Here is a 14,495-nt window from a genome sequence, read left to right as displayed (position 1 = left end):
ATTCATTTTATTATATGCACGCACATATAGTTATGAAATTATTTTATTATAAGCATGCATGTATGAGCATGTTTCTATGTGCATGTGTATGCATTTGCCTGTTGAGTGCCAACAGTGGCCAGAAGGTGTCAGATCCTCTGAATTTGGTATTATGGGTGGTTGTGAACCTTTCATTGTAGTTAGTGGAAGTCAAATTCAATTCCTCTACAAAAATAACTATTGCTCTTATCCATTGAGCCAGTTCTCTAATCCTTGCTGTCCTCTAGAACACTATTCATGCTGCATTATGCGTTCACCCAATCTTAACAAATTGCATTGGCAATACTGTTCTCATTGTAGGTAATATGTTGAGGGATAGAATTTTAATATTTCTACATAAAATTCTTGGGGATTATAATTTGTGACACCTTCCCCTCACTTGTGACTCACAGAAGAATAGAGAAAGAGGAGATAAATTGAATTTCTTCTTTCACAGCTTCTGTAAACCTTGTGTCATAACAGTTAAACCAACATTTTGAAAAGAGAGACATTAATATGTTCCATTAGGGAAGATTTAGACACCCTCCCCACCCACATTAGATCAACTAAGACATATTATAAAGTTTATAAATATCAATCACTTTTAATTATACCATTTATACTTTAGAGAGTAAGCATGGTGTTAGTCAGGGTTCCCTAAAGTCACAGAACTTATGGAATGAATCTCTGTCTCTGTCTCTGTCTCTGTCTCTCTCTCTCTCTCTCTATATATATATATCCATTCATTTATATATCCATATTATTGGAATGACTTACACACTACATACAGTCTAACTATTCAAACAATGGCTAGCTGTAAATGGAAAGTCCAAGAATCTAGTAGTTTCTCAGTCCTACAAGGCTGGGTGTCTCAGCTAGTCTTCTGTATATGCTGGAATCCTGAAGAAGTAGGCTCCAATGACAGTGAAGAAACGGATGTGCTGGCAAGGTGAGGGTAAGCAGGCAAAGAGGAACAGAACTTCCTCCTTCCATGTCCTTATACAGGCTTCCAGCAGAGGATGTAGTCCAGATTAAAGCCTCAAGATCTGGATTACAGGAGCTGGCCTCCGTTTCTGAATTGTAGTTCATTCTAGATATAGTCAAACTGACAACAAGATTAGCTATTACAAACATATATACTAATTTAATTTCATGTTATTTTTATTACTCAAAATATATATCTGCTTACTTTAGTACCAAAATATCATGCTCATCTCATCTGAATTTTCCTATATTCTCATGATTCTCATGCGCTAGGAGGGAAGAGTGTTTTGAAAGTCAGGTTTGCTTTGCCAGAGTGATTTCATTGCCATTTTGAATTACTCATTAAGGCTTCTGATCAAGTTCAGCTGAAAGTCTTTTGCATTTATTGATCATTATGAAAACATTTTCTTTGTGTGTGATCCAATCAGGTTTGATATATTTATCTTCTTTGATTTCCTCATGATTTTAAACTATAAACTAAGTAATAATTTAATTAAAAAATTTTCTACTTTTAATCATATGTTATTATATTTCTATTGCCTTTATTAGCTGCATAGCTTAAACCAGCTCATCATTGAAATAAACAGTTATCGAGAAATAATTTTATATAATTGTTTTAAATTTGGGCTTAAGTAGATTCCCATTGATTTTTGCATATGTGTGTTTGAGAAAAAGGGATAGATACTGAGAGACATACAAAGACAGAGGACAGACAACAGAAACAAAAAAACACAGAGACAGATAGACAGACAGAGATAGACACAGAGACAAAGACATTTTACAAGCCTGCAACTCTGAATTACAGAGACTCCATAGGAGTATGCTTCTTTGTAGACACTTTCTGTTGCTTGCGTTTGCATTTGGTGTAACCTGTGCTATTCTGCATCCTCTCACGATCATGAAATATCTAGCACTTGCCAGTATTTACTCATCACAACTTTTCCTTTATAAAGAGAAGAAACAAACAAACACAAGACCAAGTTAGACTCACACATCTTATCAAATAAAGTTGTGGTGGAGGGGATTGCTTATGCTATAAACTAATGGCTAAAAATTCTGTTTGACCAGAAGCATTTCAACAGAAAAACCGGTTTTGACTTTTCAAAACAGGTACATGGCACCAATACCTGCGGGTAACATTATGATTTTGGTAGAAGGTGTTTGTGGTTATGTAAGCAGTCAGATCATTCTTTTCAACTCTTCCAGACATACTGCCTTCACTGTGTTTTTATAGTAGAAATGATGGTTTTCAAGATAAAATACCTCCAGAATCTAGTATCTCTCTGGAAGACAGCACAGCTATGCATGCATTTTCAAAGGCTTTGGAGTCTATATAATTGTATACCTTATGTTGTATTTGTATGGAGTATATGAATTGAGGGAACTGTGATGGCATTATAGTATTTCAAAAGGGTTTTTGGAAGTCTAAGAAAGCCATAAAAATAATCTTCTCCAAAAACCTCTCTGTCACCTTCCCAGAACGATCAACAGTAATTCTGACATAAGCCCATGATTTGCTCTCTCTTTTCAGGTTTTCAGATTTGCATAGCAAAATCTCTCATTTGGACAGCGAAAACGTTTTCTTAGTTTTTGTATTGCTTCATTTTGCCAGATTTATATAGCACCTTTGATCTAAGGTCTAGGGCCCTTTCTTAATGCCAACCCTTCCCCACCTTTTTAAAATTGATCACTTAAGATGTAGTCTGTGGATCACCCCAGTGACTTCCTGTAAGCTCCCGCTGGCAGCACATACTGCCTGCTCATGTCAGAACCACAGAAAACTATGGCATGCCACATCCATGCAGCGCCAGTCCTCTGCAGAGAAAGACATTCGTCAATGTCTTATTGCAACTGATGCTTACTTGGGGAATTTTGTCGTTATCAAATTGTGGCCACGAGACTAATAAAAAGATCTGCGCATATACAACGGGATGTCTTTGGTTGTTATTTTTGCCCCCTGTTATGTTCATCAAGGAATAGTACGTCAACAAAAAATATACATTGTGTTTCTTTGTTACTGCTCATGCCAGAAGCTCGCATACGAAAAGAGGGACTGCGACGGATACAATTGGAAGCAAGTGAGCAGTTTCCAGTCTGGGAAGAGAAAGCGATGGTCAAGCCAGGCAGGTCTCCCCAGCAGAAAGTTGCTTTTCTAAAGAGTAAGCTTTGCTCTGGGCTCCTTGCTTTAAAGGGCTGAAGGAGGATAGATGCTTCCTTAGTTAATTGTCGGCTCACACCTTTCTTTAATGAGTTGCCTAGAAGTTTATGGTTAAGTTACCCTGGTGACTCAGGTAGGGTTTCTTTCAACTCCAGCTGAGACTGTCAGAATAGGAATAAAGGGGTTCTGCTTTCTGATTAATGAAAATAATAATTACGTACAGATGAAAGCAGAAAGGGAAAGCCAAGAGCTTCCACGTTACTTTAAACAAAGAAGAGTTAAGGCCTTATCTTAACTACGCGTTGGCACCGCAATGCGAAATGGTCATGCAAAATTAATTTTTAATGTGTTCAATTTATATTAAAAATTTCTGCAAGTGTGTGAATTTTTTTTTCCAGGGCTAGAGTGCTACTTCATTTACAATATTCCCTGAAGGTGTTTTTTTTTTTAAAGAGACTCTTAAACTGAAGCCATTTTAAGGGTTTTATGAGACATTATGTGAGCTTTCATATGCAAGTTAGTCGTTAAGTACCAGATATTATATTCTGTAATATGCTTAAGTGATATTAGAGGCTGTATATAGCCTGCAGTAATGGCTATTGCTGCTTTTTTAATTTATCAAGAAAATGTTGCTTAAATAAGGAGCAAATCAATGCTGGGTTGTACAAAATATAAATGTAAGGAAGTAACAGAATTTTTTTATACACTTGCTTCTTCCAGCTTCCCTGAAAGGGAAAAATACAACCTACTTTCAAGACGGTTATTGACAGAAATTGTAAGGAAAAAATAAAATAAGAGTATATTTCCAATTAGAGAGCCACGAGGAGTACACGGAATGACGTTGAACAATGAGCACCCATTGCTACTCAGTGCTTCTCCATTGGCATAAAGATAAATTTTATGCCCTTGATAACTGTTGTTTGTGTGCTTTCTTGTATTCAGAAAAACTGAAGTCTCTTGTTTGTATTTAACCAGTTCAGGCTTTGACTATTCTGCCGCTAAGGATAATGTTGGTATTAAGCTGACTTCATTGGTCAAGCTTTGAAAAGCATAGATAAAGGCACCCCTTGGTGAGGGAAATTGACTAAACAAAAAATAAACAGACAACAACAACTAAATACCAATTCTTGCACAGCATCCCTCCTACCCTATAATCCGCTACTACTTCATAATGTGCAGAACGCTTGGTCTTTTTTTGTTTTCATAGTTCCAAACTGAAATAGTTTAGTTGACTAAAAGAAGACATTGCTAGTTATTGACAAAGTATCTATTATATCTGAAATCTTAACATCGTGGATACAAGAACTAGACCTTATATAAAAAATCATCTCTCACAAACAATATCTCAAGACGGCAAATAACCCAAGCAAACGAAACCTGGTACTGTGAAAATTATTTTTGTTTGCATTTTTAGGTAAAAAGCAAACAACTGCCTGGCTTTTGCAGTGTGAATTTAAATTTTAGTTATAAATTACTACACTGAGATGCTGGCTGACCAGCCTTCTATTCTTCTATTCTATAAAGTGTAGTGTAAGAAATCAATCAGGTATTGGTAATAAGGCTCTCAGATACCTAGAATCTATGATATCAGGTTTAAATGAAGAAACAAAAGCAATTAGCTTTCCCAATTGAAATACACAAAGCAGTGAAATTATGTAGTAACCACTTTTCCCTGGAAGGAAATTGTCTGTGCAAGTTTCAAATACTCAACTCAGCATTTACTCGCAATATGCAAAAAGAAAGTTCAATTATATTTTCCTTTACACTACATTCTGCAAGACAAATAACAAGAAAATAAAACAAAATATAAAACTATGTGCTCAAAGCATTACAGGCTCCATATGTGCTTCAAACTTCAGTACATAAAACACAGCTTAGTGATTATTTACTGATGATTTTCAAATTCTACAAATGTTATCAAACCCACCCCAATTTTTCTTTCTGGCATATTGCTCTAGGATCCCAAGAGCTTGTATACTAACTTAAGAATCACCAGCTCTGTAGCACATTGGCATGTCACTGTCTGGTATATTTTTGGTTGACTAATTATTGAACAATGATTATGAAACAGTTTATATACTAGACCTAAGTATCAGCTAAGCAGAATGATTCTTCACATTACAGGACTCTGTCCAACAATTTTCTGACTTTTTGATCTGAGGATAAATCTGATTTTATTCCTAACCCGATTTATTGTGACTCTCATTATTCCTGTCTACACAGGCATGCAGAGCTTTTCATTTACAGTCCCATCACAATGTATGTATTCCATGTAGCCATATATTTCCTGATCCTCCTGGGACAAGATTCCCACGTAGCTCCCCACCTTCCTTCCTCGGCCCAGCTGCAGATTCCTCTCTTCTTCTTCTATGCCGTGTGATTAAATACATTTAAAATCAGTCTCATCTCTCCTACTTGGCTATCCTTTTCCAGCTGCTGATGCCCACCCGATCCTTCTTTTGGAGTCAGATTTATAAGAAAGTGTAAAATCAAAATCATTTTCTGTTTCTTTGCCCTAACCCAGCAGCTGCAGATTTCTGGTCCGGAACTGTTCTCAGTCTTTACTCACCAAAATGCTTCTTAGAAAAACATACAGTTGTTTTCTCTCCTATAAAACTGCTAGGACCCTCCTGACTTCCCTATTAATACGATTTATACCAGCATAAGGATTATGAAGGTGATCTTATTAAAGGTTGTGTATGGAAGTTGATCTTATTTGGGTTGTGTATCGAAGAAAGCTGAGTTGCTTTAAATGAATGAATTTGGGTATAAAATGGCACATAGGGCTATCTATACTATTCATCCTACATAACCTATCAAAATCATGAACACTCTGTACACCCGATAAATACAGATAAGTAAAACAGAAAAGAGCTTAGCTCTACTAGATCTCAAAATAAACATTAAGAAGGAATGAGTAGAAACAAGCAAAGTTTTTTTTTTCTTTTTTCTTTTTTGGCAGGGAGTTTATTTATTTAGCAACAGCAGTGCAGTTGCTTACACTTTCTCCAAATGTTTTATCTCTTTCTCCATAGCACCTGTCCCTGAGTGAATAGAGCCACATCTGTCTCATCTTGGCATGAGGAGTGCACAAGTACAGCCCTGAGTGATGATTTCATTTCTGAAGTAAGCGGGGCACACTTTTGCACTTCTGCAGTTGGAGTAAAATAATGCACAATAGATTTAGTATCTTGCTAAAAAAATTCTAAACAGTAAATAGAAAGTTTGAAACTGGTACAAAAATATTGCTTCCAATTTAAAAAAACAGAGACTGCTACCTATATCTATGTATGTATAGTAGACATCAATGTATGTATACTACCATATATTTGTAAATATGTATATATATATACACACAATTTAGAAAACAAAATAGTTGTAAAACCTTCAATGTTTTATAAGGCAATAGGATAACAATGGTTTGCATATTTCAAGAATATTTTCTGAAACACGGAGATTAATTTTATGAAGGGAAGAAATTGAGATGTTAATTGATGTGAATTAGATTTTACTCATTGTGAAAATTTAGGGCATTTTGTATTTTGCACACTTCAATTTTAATACAAATAGCCAATCTCTATGCAGAATCTTCTAATAATTAACAGATTGCAGGAACATTGGTGGCAGATTATTGAAGCCACAATTTTTAGATTCAAAGCAGAAGATGCAATCTAAAAATAGAATTCTTTTCTTTTTCAGAAACCTGTACTAATTCCAAGATATTCTGTAACTAGAAAGGTGTGTGTGGGGGGTCACCTTTCTCTATTCTCTTCCCTTCATTGCACTCCTGCATCCTAACCCTGCTTCTCTTATGTCTACAATGAAGCATCATTTCCTAGCTGGCCTCTGTTGCAGAGCCCAAATAAAGCTTTAGACCCCAACACTATTCTCTCTCTAGTCCGTGCTAAACTGCTATCAGAAAGCACATTCCTGACCTCAAGTCTAATCTCCAACTTCCTTGCTGAAAAATCCTTGCGAGACTCCTCCTCACTGTCCCCATGAGAAAGAACCCAGTCAATCTGTAGTTATTTCTAAGGTCCTTACAAATGGTGGAGCTTTCATCATGAGGTTCCCGGATGTACCTCTCTTTGCATCCACACTCCTTCCCATCACTGTGATTTTTGTTTTCAGTTCTGAGAAAGCTTGCTGTCTCTGAGTTTTTCCTCACATTCAGAGCAGTGCCCCTCTTCATTCCCTTCCCCCTGCCAGTCCTCAACTACATAGTAGGGATGAGTGGAGTCTTACAAAGGTGGCTGAAGGATTATGAGTTCAGATCCCATCACCTTCACTTTGCTTTGCTTCTTCTTGGGTGTTACCATATGGAGGACATCAGTTTAGCTTCCCTGGAGATGTTTCAATGCTGCTGCAGAACAGATGAAGCTCTTGGGGAGAGTGAACTGAGGCAGGGTGCTGCTGGACTAACCAGGACTGACGCAGCACAGTGGACATGATGGCCCAATCATTTTGTAGTTTGGCACAAGGAGTTAAAACGATTTTCTGAGATATTTTCTTTTTATATATCATTATTTCGTAATATCTTCGCTCAGCTCATAAATACAATGACTAGAGACTTGATGATATTGATACAATAATTTGAGACATTCTCAGAGAATCCTTGAGATGATTTTATAATCTCGTCTGTTACGGTTTCCCAGTGCTGTGCAGGTCTCAGATCTAAATAAAGATTCTCATCTTTAATTCTCCTCTTTCTCTGAAGTCTATTTATTTTTTCTTGATCATTCCACAGTGAAAAGCAAGAACAGCTGCTTGCCACTGCTGCCAATTCCTAAAGCTGATGCCCCATGTCTCCCCTATCCTTGCAAATAGCACTGTCTTCTCCAAAGCAAAACTGTGGCTATGAACTGAACTGGGTTTTGTTTTTCTTTCAGGGACACTGCTGGTCCCCAGGTAGCTGCTATAAGGTCTTATTACCATCTTCCCACTTCTTGGGAGAAACTCAAAACTGCCTTCCTGTCTCAGACACTTCATTTACCCTGCTAAGACTGAACCACCTCCACATAGCTACTGACTCTGGCCATGCATCATTTTCCCAGTGGTGAATTTCTTTTCTTTTTTTTTTTCTTTTCTTTTCTTTCTTTCTTTCTTTCTTTCTTTCTTTCTTTCTTTCTTTCTCTTTCTTTTCTTCCTTTTTCCCTCCCTCCCTCTCTTTCTTTTTTTAACATTCTTCCTTCCTTCCTTCCTTCCTTCCTTCCTTCCTTCCTTCCTTCCTTCCTTCCTTCCTTCCTTCCTTTCCCTCCCTCCCTCCCTCCTTTCTTTCTTTCTTTCTTGTTCCTTCTTTCCCCTCCTTTTCTCCCTTTTATCTGAAGGTGAGAAAACTGCATAATTTACCAGCTCTTGCTGGGTGGTCACACCTTCCCTTTTTTTCTTCTATTTGGCCTAACCCAGATACCATCTGTTCTCCTAAGTACCCCAGGCAGCCTTGCCCTTGACAATACACTGTGGTGTTACAGGCAGAAAAATGAGCTATGATAGAAATCTGAAATTCTTTCTGCATCTACAGTGTGTACAATTTCCTGTGCTTTGTTGGTTTCAGCCAGTTTGCATATGCACATTCATAAGTTTTCTTTTGTTTTTCTCTTGATAAAGTATAGTTTTTAAAAAACTCAAACAAAAAAGCTTACATTATAGGACTCTTGGCTTTTAGATGAATGTATAAACATTTAAAAATATTTATTGAACACCCAAGACAACAGAACCAGCCATTTCAGTGTTAGTAGGGAAATCATACATTTAGTATAATATCCATTATATGCTATATTTTAATTTTACCAATTAGTTGAATTTTAATTTAAATACTTTTAAAATCAGAAATTATAAAGAATATAGATCCAGAAGACTTTTTTCTACTGAATATTTCCCTAATTTTAAGGATATCTATCATTTACAGAGTTTTTGGATTTATCATATGATTTCTGTTGTTATGTTTAAAGCTAAAATTATATAGAAGAAAATTCTAGCATAAACTATTAATTAATTTATGATTTTAGCACTTAAAAGCCAAAATGGACACTGCAGAGGAACAAAGACTGCTTACCTGTACACTTGTAATGATCTATATTTTGTAATATATTGATTACTATGTAGCTTCAAATGCAGAATGGTACTGTTTATAATGTCACAGCTTAGGTTTTTAAGAATCACTTAAAAACATTTTAAGAAGCAGTCCTGGTCAGAAAATAATTATAAATACTCAATAAAGACAAATTCAGATGGAAAAGACCTCTAAATAGGTCACAGTGTTGGCTAAATCCAGGTAGGCTTGGGAGAGATAAGAAAAAGTAAAGAGAGTTATAAAAAGAAATAAATGGTTTAAAAAAAACAAAACAACATTTTTAAGGAGACAAAGTACAGACAGTCATAGATTACAAAAGTAAAGATAATAAAATAAATATTAAAAAGTAATAGAGTAAAAATAAATAAGCCATGTAAATATGAAATATATACAGATAATATGAATTATGTATATTATTGTGTCTTCTCTAAATTTTTTTCAGTGTGAAGGATCTAAGTATAAAGAGACATTTCATTGTTTGGACTGCTAAATTAAACTGACATATAGGTATCTTGACTTCATAATTTCAGTCTAAGGATATATTGTTTGGAAAAGTGATTCTGCTTTTGTTTCCATGGAAGATGAGAACCTGTGTATTAGTTCCAAGCTAATGTGGTTTGATGGACCAAGATCCCCTGAAAAATAACTTCACCCAATAAACAGCAGGAAGCAGTGTGGAAAGAATTACATCCATATTCCCAAATATTGTTCATAAATGTTTCTTTACATTTAAAGGGGGTATGCTATAGAGATTTGTATTGTTATGGATCAATTGGTTTATTGATAAAAATTTAAGATATATATATATATATATATATATAGATAGATAGATAGATAGATAGATATAGATATAGATATAGATATAGATATAGATATAGATATAGATATATATCTGCTCTTGATTAAGGTGTTTGTATAGCTCATTTAAATATGTAGTATATAATTAAGAAATATGGGCTAACAAAGAGTCATCTATAATTCATGCTTGTAGTCATGTTAGTTAGATTTTCTAGATGTATAGAGATATATTTCAGATGGATAGGTATCCTTCAAACTTTTCAAAGACTACCGAATATGGCATTTAAAATGTTTTAAGAACTTAGGACTTTTCATGACATTAAGACACATCTGCTCCTGGCAGCACCAATATACTTCAAGAAGATGATGGGCATCGAGGACGCTCCTTATGGAGTTTGTTAGCCATTTGGGCAAGAAACTGTTATAGCCTGGACTGCTTAATGAACTGGACATATAGGGCCCACAGAGAAATGACTGCTGAACTTGCCTAAAGGTGAGATGTTCCTTCGGGGTTCCTGTTTCATGAAAGAGGCTATGAGACGTTCTGCATTACACAGAAGAGAGCAACTGATGGACATTGCCATTAGGTGTCTGCTGAATACTATGGGACTGTAAGTTGAAGATGGATGCCCCACTGTTACAGAAGAACTTTGGGTGACTTTCCAGGTAGTAAGATGTCTCTGTCAATTCTAGAATTTTGGAAGTTGTTTACAAAGGACTTCCTGTTTACTTAGGTAATATCATAACATACTAGAGTCTTTGATGGAGTTGAAGAATATGTAGTTATAGTTACAGTTTTCCTTAGCTTTGATAAAAGATAAAGCAGATACAAATATTGTAACTGTAATTCTTGCTTGATACCTGTGTTATATGTAATTTTACTATTTTAAAGTTAAAGCCTTCCTTTTTATTTAAACAGAAAAGGGGAGGTGATGTGATTCCTCTCTGTATGCTGTGAATATCATTGGTTAATAAAGAAACTGCTTTGGGCCTATAGCAAGCTATAGGGGAACAGAGCTAGGTGGGGAAAACTAAACTGGATGCTGGAAGAAAGACAAACAGAGTCAAAAAGAGAAGCCATATAGCCCCACAGGAGACAGACACTGGAACTTTTCCCAGTAGGACATGACCTCACTGTGATACAAAAATTAATGGAGATGGGTTAAATTAATATGTAAGTGTTAGCCATTAAAAAGCTAGAGCTAATGGCCAAACAGTGATTTAAATAATATGGTTTCTGTGTGATTTTTTCTGGACTGAGCTGTCGGGCAGCCGCAAAACAAACAAGTAGCCCTCCTTACAACAGATTTTTTTTGTGTGTGTGAAATTAAGTATAGTTGACAATCCTTTCTTCACAATTTGGATAATGTGTTAGATTGAATAAGAATAGGATCCCCTCTCCCAAGCTCCTAATTGAATATGTGACAGTGGAGCTCCTTGATGGGATTAGGAAACATGGCCTTGTTAGAGTAGATAGTCATGCAAAATAGACCTTCAGTTAACTCCAAGGTTGACATAGAAACCAGCTAGCCTATACAGACAAATTGTATAATGTCTAATTGTGTCATAATTTTGAATATTATATGAGATGGTGTATATAAAATGGCTGACAAGCTGTTTAGGTATTATCAGTAGGAAAATGATACTATTCTGTTTTATGGGGGTTGGGGAAATGGCCCAGTGGGCAAAGTATAAAGGACCTGAGCTTGATTTCTGAGCATCTATGTAGAAAGGACTACATGGTGGCTGAGGCCAGTAAATATCGCTGGGAAGTAGAGATAGGAAAATCCCAAAGGAATTCTGGATAGTGAGTATGGTCAATAAGTGAGCCTCAGGTTCAGTGAAAGATCCTGTTTCAAAAAGCCAGATAGAAATACAATTGAGAAAGATCCTGTATCATGATAACTCTAGACTGTGCATATGCACACAGAATAGCTCACACTCACACATGAACTTACTTCTGAGTAAACTAATGTGCAGAGAAAAGCAAATACTACGTTTCTCAAGTGGATCTTCAGTTGCGGACTCCCATTTAACATGGTTCTCACATTCTATCCCATTGTAATGGCATCACACCTTATGCTAGAAAAAATTGGAAAGCATTTTGAAGACCATTAAATATTCTCCTTTACAAAATCTTAACAGTGCATACTTTCTGACTTATTTATTGAATAAGTCAATAATTAAATATTTTAATACAATTTTAATACAAGAAGCTTTATTATCAAGAAAGGACTTCTGGAAATTCACTCAAAAGTATGTCAGAGATTCCTGGAAAACAAGTAATTTGTTTTCTTTTTTCTTTTTGCATTTGAGTACTCGATTTGTTTATTTTGTAGAACACGGGATTTTATTGACTGAATTTTCTATTCCTAAAAGGAGATTCTGTTTGGAAAGTGGTGACTTTTCATAATGGACTAGAGGATTTGAGTGTAAGTTTTAAGAAAGAAGAAGAAGAAGAAGAAGAAGAAGAAGAAGAAGAAGAAGAAGAAGAAGAAGAAGAAGAAGAAGAAGAAGAAGAAAGAAAGAAAGAAAGAAAGAAAGAAAGAAAGAAAGAAAGAAAGAAAGAAAGAAAGAAAGAAAGAAGAAAAAGGATGAGGAAATAGGTTTATTGTTTTGTGCAGCATTCATCAAACACAAAGTACTGAATCCCCCTGAATGCCCTGTCAGGACTATAGAAGAAGCCTGTCATATCTGGCGTTCACATGAACAAACTTCTTACGCATTCTTCTGAGTTAGATTGAAAAGCGTTGTAATTAGCAATTAAACCCTGTCAGTAGTCTGGACAGAAATCCTGTGTATCCCTACAGCATACCCTTGGAATGTCATGCTGAGGGGACACGGCTTGCAAGAAGCTGAGCAGTGGATTCTATTCAGAATATGCTCTTACGTGACACCTATCTAAAACTGAGAAAAATATATGAGAAACTAAAGGCTCCCTCTATTTTTCTGTCTCTGTGTCTCTGTCTGTATATCTCTTGCATATGTATACATGCTAACAAAATAGGAAGTTTGGTGGTGTTTTGAGTTAAAAGTAGTGTATTTGTTTAGGGGAGCAATTCTGAAGATTGTGTCTGAATAGAAACAATATAGACCATGGTTATCTCACCAGGTTTATTTGCAAATAGAACTTTAGGGTTCCCTCTAGGGCTTTCCCTGCTCTTGGGTGTCATGTTTGTCCTTTAGGAATTGGAAGCTTACTTAAGAAGTCATCACAAATCAATAAACATTCTGGAACCATAGTTCATACTAGCAAAATCACAACTATTAAAACAAATCCATGAATAGCTTCATTAAAGCATTCCCATAAAAGGCAAGAAAATGTAGATGAATTGCCTAATTTTTTTAATAAAGTGGGAAAAATAATCAACCCATCTTTCTGTGTGGCCATGTTGCTCCATTATGGAAATGTGTCATTGTCAGTCTATCAAAAATCACACTTAGGCAGAAATAAAAATGATTCTAGAAGGAGTTGTACAGGTGGGGATCAACTCCCTGAAGACATGAGGCAGACAGAGAAATTGACACGCTCATAGGGTTCCCTTCCAAAGAACAACAGGATGTATCCATCTAATAGTCCTCCCTGGGTTATGTCAGCTGCCATTTGTGACTTCTGTCTTTGAAATTACATGCCGCTACTCAACAAATTGCTATGGACCCATGTCATTTAACTATATAGGTACTGCTACAAGAACAGATTTGCATCTCTGAAGATTCATGTGTTGGTGGGGAGATCTTGACTTGCAAATTCTGAAAATCTCCTGGCTTAAAATTACCATGTCTAGAAATGTTTTACAATATACCTTTGCTGGTAGATTGAATAAGGTAGATAGTTCAGTCAAAGTGTTTGCAATGTCTAAAATATGTGACCTCTCTGTATCCTAAAGCTTTATTTATATGTGCAATGTCAACTACTTAGAATCTACTTGACCTGTCAAGTTTGAACTGAGGATCTCAGCTATAACATAGGCAGGCCACTTCTCTTGTAACAAACATGCTGATGACATGTTTGCCCTACTTAGGACCAGACATACTGATCCTTTGTAATGGAAATGGATATCTACTAATACATACAGACATTTGATAGTGTCTTCATTTAGAGTGATATCCAGAGCAGGTTAATCCATTTTAAAACATTGGATTTTTCCAACATTCAAAAAAAATATTAGTGAGTCTTCCTTAAAGACTTGAAATTTACTTCTGGATTAACCTCAGAATCTTTTTCTATGTAGAATATCTTCCTTAGGATATGTCTCTTAAATATGTTAATAAGTATGCAAATTCTACAATATAACAAAACTGTAAAATGTTAAATTTTAAATTATTCTGTTTGTTAGTGGTCACATTTCCTACCATTTCAAAGTGTGAAACAAAAAAGTAAGAACACGGATGTTTCTTTATATATGAGCATCTGTGAAACAGCTCAGTTGGCCAACATAACTGGAGAGTTGTTAGTTCTGAAGA

Source organism: Chionomys nivalis, chromosome 22, assembly GCF_950005125.1.
Source record: "Chionomys nivalis chromosome 22, mChiNiv1.1, whole genome shotgun sequence".
In the NCBI taxonomy this organism is placed as follows: domain Eukaryota; kingdom Metazoa; phylum Chordata; class Mammalia; order Rodentia; family Cricetidae; genus Chionomys; species Chionomys nivalis.
Note: the sequence above shows the minus strand (reverse complement) of the source record.